Source organism: Bacillus rossius, chromosome 1 (assembly GCF_032445375.1).
Source record: "Bacillus rossius redtenbacheri isolate Brsri chromosome 1, Brsri_v3, whole genome shotgun sequence".
Taxonomy (NCBI): domain Eukaryota; kingdom Metazoa; phylum Arthropoda; class Insecta; order Phasmatodea; family Bacillidae; genus Bacillus; species Bacillus rossius.
The window spans coordinates 206,294,588-206,309,895 of NC_086330.1; positions in this window are offsets into that span (position 1 = coordinate 206,294,588).

The window sequence follows — 15,308 nt, forward strand, 5'->3', positions numbered from 1 at the left end:
CCCACATTTACGGTCTTCCAAAGATTCATAAACCCGACATGCCTCTGCGCCCGATCATCAGTTGTTGTAATTCCCCATGCCAGAAACTATCAAAATATCTCCTGAAAATTGTTGAGCCACTAGCAGGACAGACAGATACATTTGTCAAAGATTCTAATCATTTTATTTCTATAGTCAAAACACTGAAAATAGAAAACAATGATACCCTGGTGAGTTTTGATGTCCAAAGCCTCTTCACTAATGTGCCAGTAGCCGAAACACTCAGCATTGTCAAGGCGAAATTGGAAGCTGATCCAACCCTAAAGGACAGAACTATAATACCAATCCCATCCATCATGGAAATGATTACCCTCTGTGTCACCACAACATATTTCCAGTTCAAGGATATTTTCTACAAACAGACCGATGGCATGGCAATGGGCTCTTCTCTTTCACCATTTATGGCCAATATATTTATGGAAAACTTTGAGCAAGAAGCACTTAGCAAAAGTAATAGCCCTCCAAAAATCTGGCTCCGTTATGTGGATGATACCTTCACTGTCTGGCAACATGGACCTGAAACTTTGGAGGAATTTGTGAACCACCTCAACTCTCTGAGGCCATCAATAAAATTCACATATGAAAAAGAAACCAAAGGTAGCATTCCTTTCCTGGATGTACTAGTCAGCAGAAAAAACAACAGCCTGGAAACAAAAGTATACAGGAAACCTACGCACACAGGCCAATACCTTAATTTTGCATCCAACCATCCCAAAACAACAAAAACTGGCATAATTCACACACTAACCAACCGAGCTGAGATTATTTGTTCTGATGAGAAATCTATTGCGGTTGAACACAATCATATAAAAAAAGAACTCATAGCCAATGGTTACCCTGTCAACACCATCAAACAGCATTTGAAATCCAACAAAACACTCAAATCCACAGAAACTGAGAAACCTGCAGGAACCCTAGTTATTCCATATGTTCAAGGGCTTTCAGAAAAAGTAAGACGCCTAGGAAATAAATATGGACTTCAAACAGCATTCCGTTCTAAATCTACTATTAAAAGTATTGTTACCAAGGTGAAACCAGCCACAGAAAAATTACAAACTCACAACTGTGTGTATCAAATCCCCTGTGAATGTGGCCACATGTACATAGGTGAAACTGGCAGAGCTCTATCCACCCGAATCAAAGAACACAAAAACAACTGCAAGAAGAGTGAAACCCTAAAATCCAGACTTGCTGAACATACATGGGAAAATAGCCACAAAATTCTCTGGGAAGACTCCACACCACTCATACAGGAATCCGATAAAATAAAAAGGAAAATAAAAAATCTTAGCAATGGCGTATGTCCAAAAACTTACATCAAGTCATGCACTCCCATTGCACAAATCTTTTAAAGTGTTTAGGCGTTAGTCAGTCCGTGTAGATCTTACCCGAATAGTTATCATAAATATTTAATTAATTTTTTTAATCATGGAAACGTCCGCGACAACCGTGAGATCGAGAACTCAGGACACCCGGTCAGATCCTGGAAGACATCACCCTGTTTGGTGAGTTTTTACTACCATCACTCCCCGACCATCATCGTGACTAGAAGGTATTTTCTGCCTATTTCACCAACTGTCTGTGAATCAGTCCTAACATATGTGTTTCGGATCTGTTCACAGACAGGGACCGAGTCCCAGGCACCAAGTACCGGACCAGGGACCAAGTACCAGGCACCAAGTACCAGACCAGGGTATAAGTACCAAGTACCAGGGACCATGTACCAAGTACCAGGGTATAAATACCGGGTACTTTTCCAAGGACCAGATCAGTCTCCACGGGCCGGCTGACTAAGGCCCCCTGACGTGCCGTCAGCTGTTCCACTTCCAATAACAATCTTCAAACCGCCAGCCCCTCAGTTATTAAAACTTTTTCGGACTAACATCCAGCCATAGTCCTTGTGCCAGACAAATTGTTGGTATAATTTAGGGGGACCAAACGAAAATTACAGACTTGATTATTGGGTCATTAGGATCTGAAAAATTAGTGATAGACATCTCAATATGGTAGCTTTTAAAAATGGCAGCCATTCAAAATGGCTGCTCACAGTGAGGCATTCAAAGTCATATTTCTCAGCTATGGTCAATCCGATTTTAACAATTTTTTTTTAAATTAAACATCAGAGTTACGTCTTCAGTTTTGATTTTTAACTGATTTCTTGTAACTGTAATAGTTTTTGAGAAATTTTGAAAAAGGCTAAAATTTTGGCAGTATTGAACCGCTGTTACTGCCATTTGCTGAAAAACGAAGCTTTTTTAGCAAAAACAACTATGAATAGCAAATAAAGCTAATGAAATGGTCTTTAATTAAAAAACATTCAATTGAAACGGTTTTTTGTAGCCTGAGAAACGATTAATTATTTATGATGACTAAGTGTCCAAGTATCCTTGTCCCAACTGCTAAAATAATATTATTTTGGTATAAATTGGGGGGACCAAACTAAACTTCCAGGACTTGATTATTGGATGATTCGGAACTTAAAAATAAGTGATAGACATCTCAAAAGGGTAGTTTTTCAAAATGGCGGCAATTCAAAAAAGCTACCGACAGTGAGTTATTCAAAGTCATATTTATAAGCTATGGGTTATCCGATTTTAACAATTTTTTAAAAATTAAACAGCGGAATTAAATTTTTAATTTTTATGCTTAACTGAGTTCTTGTAACTATAATTGGTTTTGATAAATTTTAAAAAAAGTGATAAAATTTGGACATTATACTATTTATACTGCCATTTGTTAAAAATACCCTAGCTTTTTATCAGGAAAAATTACAATTAACAAACAAATGTTCAGAACTAGCATGAATATACGTTCTTATCTCAATCTTGATCATATTGTTGTAGTGCTAGACTAAGCTATTTTTCCCAAGGCAATGGAAATATTGTGGTCACATCAGGAAGAAAACTGGGGCATTATTGTAATGATGGGAAACTTTCACAATATCTGCAATTTATTATCAATAATTGGAAAACTTTTTGGTGACTTTGGATTGAGAGATTTTGCTGTTGAATCTGGGGTAATAGCCGAGGGTTCCATAAACAAAGTGCTGGAAGGGAAGCATTACAATCGTGCCATTCGGTTTCATAAGTTGATGTACGAAGCATGTATGCGTGTGATTTGGTCTGGATTTCAATCCTTGATCAACAAAAGTGGATTACATTTACATATGAATGACCTCAATATTGCTGTCGGCATTCTACATCTCAATACTTGTCACGACACACATCCGGCCACATGTGATGCTGTAAGTGACAATAAAGTTTTTGAATATTTCGATAAATATTTATATATACTTCGTGAAGAGAATGGAGAGTTGTCATCTTTTTGGATGCATTATGTGGATATGGTTGAGATTTTATTTGGATTTCTTAGATCCAATCGCGAAGGTGATTGGTTCTTGTACCTGCAATGCATTAATATGTTTTTTTCCTGGTGTTTTGCATTGGACAGAGTCAATTATGCACGATATATGACAATCCATTTTGCAGAACTAACCAAACTTCAAGAAAGAAGCCCATCTGTCTATGATCACTTTCTTAGAGGTGATTTCTCTGTTCATTTAAAGGATAAAAACCCTTTCTCTAGAATTCCTACTGATAAAGCTATAGAGGAGACTGTAAATAAAGATACACAAACACCTGGTGGTACACGTGGGTTCAGCCTTAAGAAAGGAGCAGTGTCACGATATTACATTAATGCAGAATACCGAGCATCCGCCCTTCGAAGTCTTCGTGGTATTTGGTCATTTATACAGGAAACACTGAGACATCACAGTCTTCAAGAAACTCGTATAAAGAAACATGAAAATGATGTTTCTTCTTTGACTGAAATACTTCAAAGCGAATGGACAAATCCTTTTGAAGAAAATCCCTCGCATATTGTAAATTTATCAACTGGGGTATCTGTAGAAGCAGCTGTAGCAAACGATTTGCTAGATGCTAGGAAAAAACCAACATGCACACAAAGAGTTTCTGAATCGTTTAGCTAGTGGTGAAGGTTTTCATGCACACATAAAACAATACTTTTAAAAACAAGTGTTTCAAGAAAGGTGGTAAAACGTACTCTCTCGAATAAAGAAGTCATACTTCAATGTGACCGAAATCTTTTCAGTAAAATGACTTTTATTGCTGAAACTCGTAATCTTGACATGCGAGAAGTATTCAGTCACCCACTTGGACCACTTCCTTGGACTCTAGGAAATGCAGATGGATCACTGAAGAAAACTAATAAAGCTAAGTTTTCTCATAATTTGGAAAGTTTTACATCACCTTGTGAACTACCAAAAAAAAAATCTGCTTGTATAATAGATGCAATGTGTTTGCTGCACGCAGTAGATGGAGAAAACCGAACTTTCGAAGAATTGTGTAAGGATATTCTTATTCAGGTGTTGAACATAGAGCGCTTAAGTCTGAGAATAGATGTAGTTTTCGATGTTTATAGAAAAAAAACTATTAAATTGTCAGAACGGGAAACGAGGGGTTCCAAAGTTGGGATCAATTATAAATGCATTAAGAGTGGTCACAAAATAGTTTGTTGACGGTTTCTGCAGAGTGGTGAAAGTAAGACAGAGCTAATAAAATTATTGGTGGACTCTTGGCAAGGTGAGCAATGGAACGAAATGATTGGTGACAAATAAGTTTTTGTAACATTGGAAGAGACATGCATCAAGATCACAGCAAATGGTTCTGAAGCTGTGAAAGACCTAACATGTACTCATGAAGAGGCAGATACCCGCATGATGCTACATGCTAAACACTCTGCCATTAATCATCCAACATGATTTGTAACTTAAATGACACAGATGTTATGGTCATTTCAGTTGGTCTACACTTGGATATGAAGGCTAACTTATAGATTATAAAAGGGATGTAAAAATCACATAAGAGTAATTGATGTTGGCAAAATTGTCAAAGCAATAGGTTAAGAAGTTGCCTCTGCAGTAATAGGATTCCATAGTTGGTCAGGCTGTGACAGTGTGAGTTCTTTTTCTGGTAAAGGAAAGATCCTGGGGTTCAAAATGATTTGCAAATGCAAAGAATACCTCAGAGCATTTACAAGTCTAGGTATTACATAGACTCTTTCCGAAGAATTGTTCAAGACTATCGAGAAATTCACATGGGAAATGTATTGTAGGAAGACAAAAACCGAAAGTGTCAATCAGCTTCGCTATGAATTATTTCGAGCCAAGGAGGGTCAAATTGACAGCTCTCAACTACCACCATGCCAAGATAGATTGAAACAACATACACTTCGTGCTAACTTCCAGGCTGGAATATGGAAGTTAGGCCTTGAAAATGTTCCTGTTATACCCAACGCAGAAGGACATGGATGGATAAAGGACAGTGAAGGACAATTACATATACATTGGATCAGGGTTGGCACGTTTAAAACAAAATGTTTAAAACAATATGTTCAAAATTGTTTAAAACAATACACTCTGAATAAAACAAGTTTAAAACACAATGTTTAAAACATTCTGTTCTAAACATGTTTTTTTATATGTATTTTAAAAAAAGTTTTATTTCTTACGAAAACTGCATATTGACATTTTCATCGCAAGCATCACTGTCTCATTGTAAGTCACCAATTGTGATAAATATCCAGACTAGGATGAGAAGTTTTGAAGTGAAACACTTTCTTCACTTAAACATAAAATACCAGCACTGCTTGGGGTCAAACCAGTCATACCTTTTAGGGTGCCAGTTCCACTAAGTTCATCTAACCTAATTAAAATTTGTTTTTGTTAGTTAAGTGCACAGTAACAAGTTTGGCAGCCTTCTCTGTTCCTAGCCGGTTCCTTACAGTACTATGCACAAACCCGAATGTGGAGAAAAGACGTTCAATACCAGCTGACAGAGCTACTGCACTGTGTAACTGATGTGCCAGGTGCAGAGTTGCATGATGAGTACTTTTCTCCAAAGCCATCCACCATACTAGAGGTTTAATCTCTTTTAGTGTTACAGGGCTGAATAAGTATTATCTTTGAAAGAATTGTGCAATGGGAGTGCATGACTTGATGTAAGCTTTTGGACATAACTTACGCCATTTCTAAGCACAAGTATGTCTGTAGAAGAAAACTACAAAAAACACAAATGACAAAAACACAAATAAAGCAAAAAATTGCTGTTGTCAGGATATAAACACCACACAATACTCCACAACAGGAATTTGGTCACACCTGTGTTTTCGTACCATGTGCGTCTCTGCTTTAGGATGGGAGCAGATTGCAGTTCCCGAAACGTCGCTTGTTTCTGTTTTAGAAAACTGTCATGTTTGTTTCGTCTTTTCGTTTTTTCGTGTTTTTGTCTCATTTTGACTGTTGTGCTGAATTATTTTGGGTTCAATATTTTTGTGCTGTCTACATTTGTGGGTTTTTTTTTCGTTCTTTTTTGAAAAACTATTGTATTTGTTTCGTATTTTCGTTTTCCTGTGTTTTTGTCTCGTTTCAACTGTTGTGCTGAATGTTTTGATTTCAGTATTTTTGTGCTGTCATCATTTGTGGGGGTTTTTTCGTTCTGTTAGTCCATTTTTCTTTGTTTCGCTTAACATATTCCTGTTGTGGAGTATTGTGTGGTGTTTATATCCTGACAACAGCAATTTTTTGCTCCATTTGTTTTTTTGTCATTTGTGTTTTTTGTAGTTTTCTTCTACAGACATACTTGTGCTTAGCATTGGTGTATGTCCAAAAGCTTACATAAAGTCGGGACTGAATAAGTACTCCTTGAAAGGTGAACTTTTTGCCTTGTACTTAATAATATCCGGAATGGCTACAGTCAGGGAAAACCGGGAAATGCCAGGGAATTCCATATTGAAAAATGTGTAGCAATATACCTTAAACCTGATGGGACTTCTGCTGAAACCATATGTACAAAATATATTGTGGTGGTTTTGATTAAAATTAATATTAAAAACAAAAAAAGTTTAAACTTAAAAAAACTCTTTAAAACATGACAAACTGTTTAAAACAAACAAAACAGTTTAAAACAATAAAAGACATGTTTTTTTATTTTTTTAAAAAAACTGTTTTTTTCCCAACCCTGCATTGGATGGTCGGAGCATCAGCGCCGGAAGCTGTACTTAATATTCTGTGTTACGATTGTTCTGCAAAAAACTGCAATATTACGACTTGTAAATGCCTTCAAAACAAATTGCTGTGTACATTAGGATGTGCATGTAAAGGATGTCAAAATTCAAGCACTTTGGAATAAAGTTACGGCCAAGCCATCCATGATTACAACAGTGATTCTAGTACTGACTCTGAGGTTTGAACATGGGTGATGAAGTTAGAACTAAGGTGCTCACAGTTGTCAAAATTCCAGAAAAATGTAACGAAAACAAGTAGGTGTTCTCCCATTGTGTCATAAAGTAATGAGACATAAAATTTAATTTTACTAATCTATCTCACTAAAATCATAAATGCTGTATTACATTAGTGAAAATATATTTCACTTGGAGTGTACAAATGTTAGTTCATCACCTTATGAGAAAGTTATACAAACTAGGAATATAGCATGAATGATGTATAATAACAACCACAGTGATTATAAATTATTTCTCCAGTAATGGTATATGAAAATTAAAAATAATTTTATTAGCTTCATTTCCTATTCATAGTTGTTTTTGCTAAAAAAGCTTAGTTTTTCATCAAAAGGCGGTAACAGCAGTATAATGTTGTCCAAATTTTAGCAATTTTTTTTAATTTCTCAAAACCAATTATAGTTACAAGAACTCGGTTAAACATAAAATTTTAAGATTTAATTTTTAAAAAATTATTAAAATCGGATAAACCATAGATTATAAATATGACTTTGAATGACTCACTGTCGGTAGCCATTTTTAATTGCCGCCATTTTGAAAAACTACCCTTTTGAGATGCCTATCGCTTATTTTTAAGTTCCGCATCATCCAATAATCAAGTCCTGGAAGTTAAGTTTGGTCCCCCCAATTTATACCAAAATAATATTATTTTAGCAGTTGGGACAAGGATACTTGGACACTTAGTCATCATAAATAATCAATCGTTTCTCAGGCTAGAGAAATCCGTTTCAATTGATTTTTTTTTAACTAAAGACTATTTTATTAGCTTTATTTGCTATTCATATTTGTTTTTGCTAAAAAGCTTCGTTTTTCAGCAAATGGCAGTAACAGCGGTTCAATACTGCCAAAATTTTAGCCTTTTTCAAAATTTCTCAAAAACTATTACAGTTACAAGAAATCAGTTAAGAATCAAAACTGAAGACGTAACTCTGATGTTTAATTTAAAAAAATTGTTAAAATCGGATTGACCATAGCTGAGAAATATGACTTTGAATGCCTCACTGTGAGCAGCCATTTTGAATGGCTGCCATTTTTAAAAGCTACCATATTGAGATGTCTATCACTAATTTTTCAGATCCTAATGACCCAATAATCAAGTCCTGTAAGTTTCGTTTGGTCCCCCCAAATTATACCAAATCATATAATTTTGGCCTCTGGCACAAGGACTACCACGACGTTTCTCATATCAGACATTCAGAAGCTTCCTACGACTCTTTAACATGTTTATTGTCACGAACTTTATTTAAACTTTGTTAATTAGCTATCTTATTGTCTAATATGGGCCAGCCATTATTTTAATAATGTGATCTTAAATCCATGTTGTGTATGTTTTCTGTTATCAACTTATATTATATACTTATGTTATATAATGGGAAATAACCAAAAGTAAAATAAAAGCAGAGGAACTAATGTCTGGACGAAATCAATATTTTGCTTTCTGAAACCAAAAGTTCCACACGTTACCCCCAGTCATCAGGAGAGACTGACGAGGTGAAACAAAACAATGGGCCTAAATCGATCGAGTGTATCAATATATTAAAACATTTTCAATAGTATTAAGGATTTTCTCCAAATATTTTGTTTTATCATTACGGATTTTCAACATAGCATCGAGGTGGCCGCTATGATAGTTGGCGATCTGGTGACTGACCTTAGTTCACTCTAGCGGATGATAAATAAATAATATGGACTCTAGCAGATGCACTGAGAATCCATTATGGTGACCAATATTGCAGCTATAACATCATGATAGCGGGAATAGTCGTAAATACTTTGGTATGGGTGGTGATTGTCATTCATCTTGTAAATATTGCTAAATAAAGAAAAGTGGACATTTTTACAAGTGCACTTAGCAGGGACTCCCAGTCCATGATCTAGGTGAGTTTTTATTTCAAGGTTTTTTTCATCCTCTTTTTTTTTAAATATTTTTATCAGAATGTACTAAATTGATCTCTTGATGGTGTACGAAATAGCTACGTTTATTTATATTAGAATTTGTTTTAAAAAGCATTGAATTTTTTTACTTTAAGATAAAACTGTAATCGAGGTGTCTTAACTTCACTCCGGGTATCAAATACTAGTCTTAATAAGAGTCAGAATTTCAAGGTTCATTACCTCTGAAAGGCTTGAATTATATATATATATATATATGTGTGTGTGTGTGTGTGTGTGTGTGATTATGGACATTTCAAGCATTTGAGTTTTGGGGGAATTTGTAGTGAAATTTTTTTTCTAAAAGAATATTTTTTCCTCGTAAATGGGAATTTTGTAGTAATTTTGTAAACTTTTGAGTTATTTTTGAGAGTTCTGAAGGTCACGGTCATCTAACATGGGGGTCGTTATGTCCCAATCCAAGATGGTGGCCTCGATATCACACACCACCCACTGGCACCAGCTCACGGAACCTACTAATACATTCTACTATCCTATTACTTTTCACTTCGAAAATAAGAATGATTATAGTGATATTAATTTTTTTTAGTTGAAGTGCCCGGCGTTTGTTTTCAAATCATATGTAGACAGTAATTTTCCTCCTCTAGACAGCAAGTGTGCCGACAAGAGGAACGCCAAGTGAACGTGTGCAATGTGTTATCACGTTGTACAGTACTATATTTTGAAAGATGGGAAAGTTAGATGGGGGTGGGTTTTGCAAATTTTTTATAGATCATTTTATGTGGAGAAATTTTTAAGTAAAATGTTACAGTCCACCCACAAAGGAATGAAGTCAGTCGGTCCTTCGAAATGTTCTTGTCCTTGCTTGTCTGGATAGACTCAGGGAAAATCACAAGACTATGGTTGCGTGATCAGTCATAAATAAAACAACAAGTGAATTAAAAAATGGTCACATTAAACTTGGTTGCTAAGGTTCAGTTAATGACTAATTAAAAATAATAATTGTTGATTTTATACTTGAATCCTTTCATAAATAGTAGATTGTCTTGTTCTTTAATAATCATTATATCGCGCCCTCAGACGGCTTATGCAATTCCCTGTCAGCGTTTACGCTTCAGACCTCAGAACTGAATAAAAAAAATGGTGCCGTGACCCTTCAAAGACCAATCGCGTCAGACTGTATCAAGACCCTGATTATACCCCGTCGAGGAGGCCAGTCCAGTGCACCGGGGCTCTCCCGATCCACCAATCAGCACTCATCGCACAAATCTTAGCCCCACACCCGCAGCCAAATTTCATGTTTGTGTGCAGAGTTTTATTGCGAGAAATTTTAATTTTTATGTTTGTGACATTTATACATTCATACTTGAATATATTAAATCAGAATTATTATTTGATTGAAATGTAATAAAGGACTGGCCTCTAAATGCAGCTTCCCCATTGACCAGAAGGGAAGAAATGACAGGGCCCGCCATCCTGGCTGTTAGCTCCGACGTGGCCCCGAGCAGCTCTGCAGGACGTCCCTTGACACTGAGTGCTTATCCCGCCGCTGCTTCTTTCGACCGAGCTGTAGCACTTGCTTTTTGTTACTGAAAATTAACGAAATATTAAATTAAAACCTATGATAAATTCATTGATATTTGATTCCTTCATAAAACCAAATAAATTAAACAATTGAAATGAACATATTACAATGTAGACAGTTAATTTATCTTTACTTGAACGTCGAATTTGCAAAATACCATCAAGAGTACCATAATACTACTTCAGGGGTAGTAAGGGGAATTACGGGTGGTTTTTCATAATTTTATTTTGACAGGGGGGTGTGAAAATATTTTTTATAATACATGCAAATTTACCTTTCTCTTAATTTTAACGCCAAGTGTGAAAAATATAATAAATAAATACCAACATCCTGTTTTAAGGATGGGAAATGCGGAGAAGAAACCTCATGTAGGCAGTGACCGTACACTTTTTTTTTTTATAAATTCTATGTTTAACAGTAATTTTCTTCACATTTTAAATGTCTTGTGTGCACATTTTTATCAATAAATACCACATTCTTGTCACAAAGGGCGGGAAAGGGGAATTGAAGTTGGGAGTTGGGAGTGGATTATCAACATTTTTATTTCTAAATCATTTGTAGACAGTTATTATTTGAAACGTAAAGTGTGCTAAATTTCACCAAAAAGTACAAAAAATTATTTAAGGGGTTTAAAAAGGGGGTGAGGTTGGTTTCTCGAAGTGTCACCTAGACATACACCTCACTCGTGTTGCAAAGGTCAAGTGTGCCATATTTATCGAGATCGGATGAACGATGCCCGAACACATAGAATACGAACAAAATAATAGAACACGCAAACATTAATTTCTAATCTAAGAAGACATACGCCAACTTCATAAGTAATGGGTAATTCTCATGAAATCTCGAAATTCTTGTCCTTAGAGTTTTATAAAAAAATATTCGACATATGTTGGTAATAATTTTTCCTTGAAAAACACATTACTTAGGGTAATAGTGTTGGTTATAATTTTTGAACCGTAAGGGCACCTTTAATAATAATAAATATATAGTACCCTGAAAATCATTCTCTCACTGTCTCAAACTCTAGATTGTAATACTTTCACATATTTAAATAAAAATATTAAAAAGATATTTTTTTTGCGAATTTGACTAATCAATTAAAAATACAACAGATTTTTAAACATTATTTTAATTTGGAATAAAAAGTAATTTACAAGTTTTCAAATAAATTTTTTTACACGTGTCCCATTAAAAATCATCATTCCCTCACACCTTTACCAACAGTCGATACATGAACACACTTTCAATTATTCATAATCGTTTTTATTGGTTTTTGATAGTTGGCAGTACTGTTAATTTTTACAAATGGCCAATTTGTCTTATGCGTGTTAGAGTATCTGTGTAGCAAAAATATTATATGAAAATTATTCAAAGATTACATTTTCAGCCATCATTCCCTCACATTGAATAAAATCAGAGTTAATTACTATATCTAAATATTAATGCACTGTGAAGTATGTCTTTAGAGATATTAAACTTACACAAAATATCAGGTGTAGCAAAAGGTATGTAGCAAAAAACTTTTAGGGTATGTTTCATTTCGTCAATCCCTCACCGTCATTCCCTCATTTCAATTTGAAATGAGGAATGACGATTTATGAGTTAATGACTTCTAAACTAGTCTAACTTGGCATTTTTATTTCTTTGCTAATGTAATCCTTGAATCTATCGTTTTTTACCCTAGTTTTAGGACAAAAAAAATGGCAAGAAAATAGAAATTATCTGATTCAGAAGCAAAATTAAAAAAGAAAGAATACGATAGGAAGCGCCGAGAAAAAGTGAAGTTTAATCCTGAGAGTTTAGCAAAACTTCGCCAAAATTAAAGGGCTAAATACCTGGAAAAAAGAGGAAGGCCAAGTGTAATCTATATCAGTTAGGAGTTCCAGAAAAAAAAACTAAAGAGAAAAATATTGGAAGAAAAATAGCAAAACGTATGGAGACCAAAAATCAAAAATCCGTAAGAATTTGACAAGGCTCTCAAAATAAAAAAACCTTCCTTCTAATTCAGGACCTACTATACAACCCATTTTTCAAAATACGTCAAGGCTAGGTAGCTGCTCAGAGAAGTTTGCAACTAAAAAGGCACAGAGCAATACAATATGCGAAAATAGCCAGGTTTGAGAAAAGTTTGAAAGAAGAAACAAGAAAAAATTATAAGTATCGTAAAAGATGTCAAAGGCAAACCAAAACCGTTCAATCGTCTCCTGAAGCTAAAGTATCAGCACTTTTAAAAAACGTTCTAATTTATAAGATAGTGAAAAGAAGCTTATTTTTTCGGAAGTTATTACTAAACAACTAAAAGACAACTACACACATTTGAAAAAAAAATACATAGTGAGAAGAAGAAATTCTACGACATTGTAAATCCCGACCTTCTGAAAAAGTATAAATTACTGCATTTATAAAAAACTTTTATTAAACATGAGACCTACAAAAAGAGTGCATCTAGGAAATTACATGTACAACTGATAAAAATTAAACTACACGTTACAAATTTTTTAGAAAAAGGTGAGAATTCCAGGATGTGTCCCGGGAAGAAAGATTCCCTCACATTAGTCGTCATTCCCTCACTTTTAAGTTTTTAAATCATTCTTTGATTCGCTTGAAATAAGTTTATTCTGGGAACCACTATATTAGTACAATCTAGTTACATAAGTAGCCTACTACAAAATTGACAGAAAAATTCAATTTAATTAAAATATTTTTTATTAATTGTTTTATCTAATTTCGAGATTTCATGAGAATTACCCATGTAATAGTATGTCCGAGGGCAGGCGCCAGGCGGTGGGGCCGGTGCCGTGGAGCCGGCCGATTGCTCTTACATCACGGCGGCCATCTTGGATAACCGTGAACTTGACCTTTGACCTTGACCTTGGAGATTGACCTTGACCTTGACCTTAACCCCGGCGGCCATATTGGATCCGTCATCTTGGATCCGCCATATTGTATCCGCCATCTTTGAATCGAGTGCCCCAATCACTCATGATGAAATTTTCGTCACAGTCTCTATATCGATTTTTTTTTCTGTTCCACTGGAGGCTGCCATATTGGATACAGTCGACTTTGTTTCCGCTGTTTGTTCCTAGAGAGCGCCAGCGTCGCTCTTTATTTTTTTCTGTTTCACTGGAGGCCACCATCTTGGATAAAGTCAACTTTGTTTCTGCTGTTTGTTCCTAGAGAGCACCAGCGTCGCTCTGTATCATCAAACAAGGCCGATGTTTATTACATACCATAGCTATTATGGTCCATATCGACATATTAAATTTATTTTTTATGCTAAATACATTGGAAGAGCTATGTTTCGAACAATCGCAGCTCTGATCTCTAGGTTGGAAAACATACGCCTTTAACTCCACGGCCATCGAGACATTTACAAGACTGAGATTTAAATAAGGTATATATAAAAATAACATGCATTTTCGGAATTGCAAATTTTTTTTATTTTAAGTTATAATAGCACCGCCTGTTCGAGACAGAACCGCCATCTTGTATTAAGTCACAACAGTTGCAATTCGCGTTACGGCAGCCATCTTGAAAATCCGTTATTTTAATGCTAGTAATTCTTAAAAAATTCCAAAAAATATTTAAAAAATTGCATACTACAAATGTTTAGTTACTTAATTGTTTTCGGTCCTCTGTTCGATTCCCGGCAAGAGTAAACCAGTAATATATTAATATATTTAAAAAATTCTAAATAAAAAGTAATAAAAATGTTTTACACCACAGACAACATTCTGAATTATGTCACCACTTGTATCAATTATCGTGAAAGGCACCATCTTGAAAATGTTTATTTATTATCCGATTTTAATGAAAATTTTTTTAAAATTTATAAAAAATACAATTAATACAATTTTAATAAAGTATTTAAAAAACAACCTTTTACGAGTCCTCGGTTCGAACCCAGTGAGGGCAAAAAAATTATACAAATTGCGACTGATCCTTCCTCCAAGGAAGCCGCTGGCAGACTGACTCCCCCTACCACTTATGTCAAAGTATATATATCGTCACCTAGTATGACATCATGTCAGCCATCTTGAAAATCCGTAGTTTTAATGCGAGAAAATTGGAAATTTTTTAAAAATAATTTAAAAAATTAATCAATCGAATTGAATAATAAAAATTTAATGAAATATTACTTAAAAACCACTGTTTCAATCATCATTATAGTCGCCATCTTAGATTATATAAATGCTGCATGTTTTGTTACTCCTGCCATCTTGGTTGAGTACGATGTCATCGTTATACTTTACGTTACGACCGCCATATTGGATACTATTAATGTTAAGTGTTTCGTTACGGCCTCCATCTTGAAAATACGTAATTTAAATAATAGAAATTCCGAAAAAATTTCGAAAAATATTTTTCAAATGGCCTACATCAAATGTTTAGTTATTTAAACGATTTCGGTACTCGGTTAGATTTCCGGCGAAAGTAAACCAGTATTTTATTAATGTATTAAAAAAATTATAAA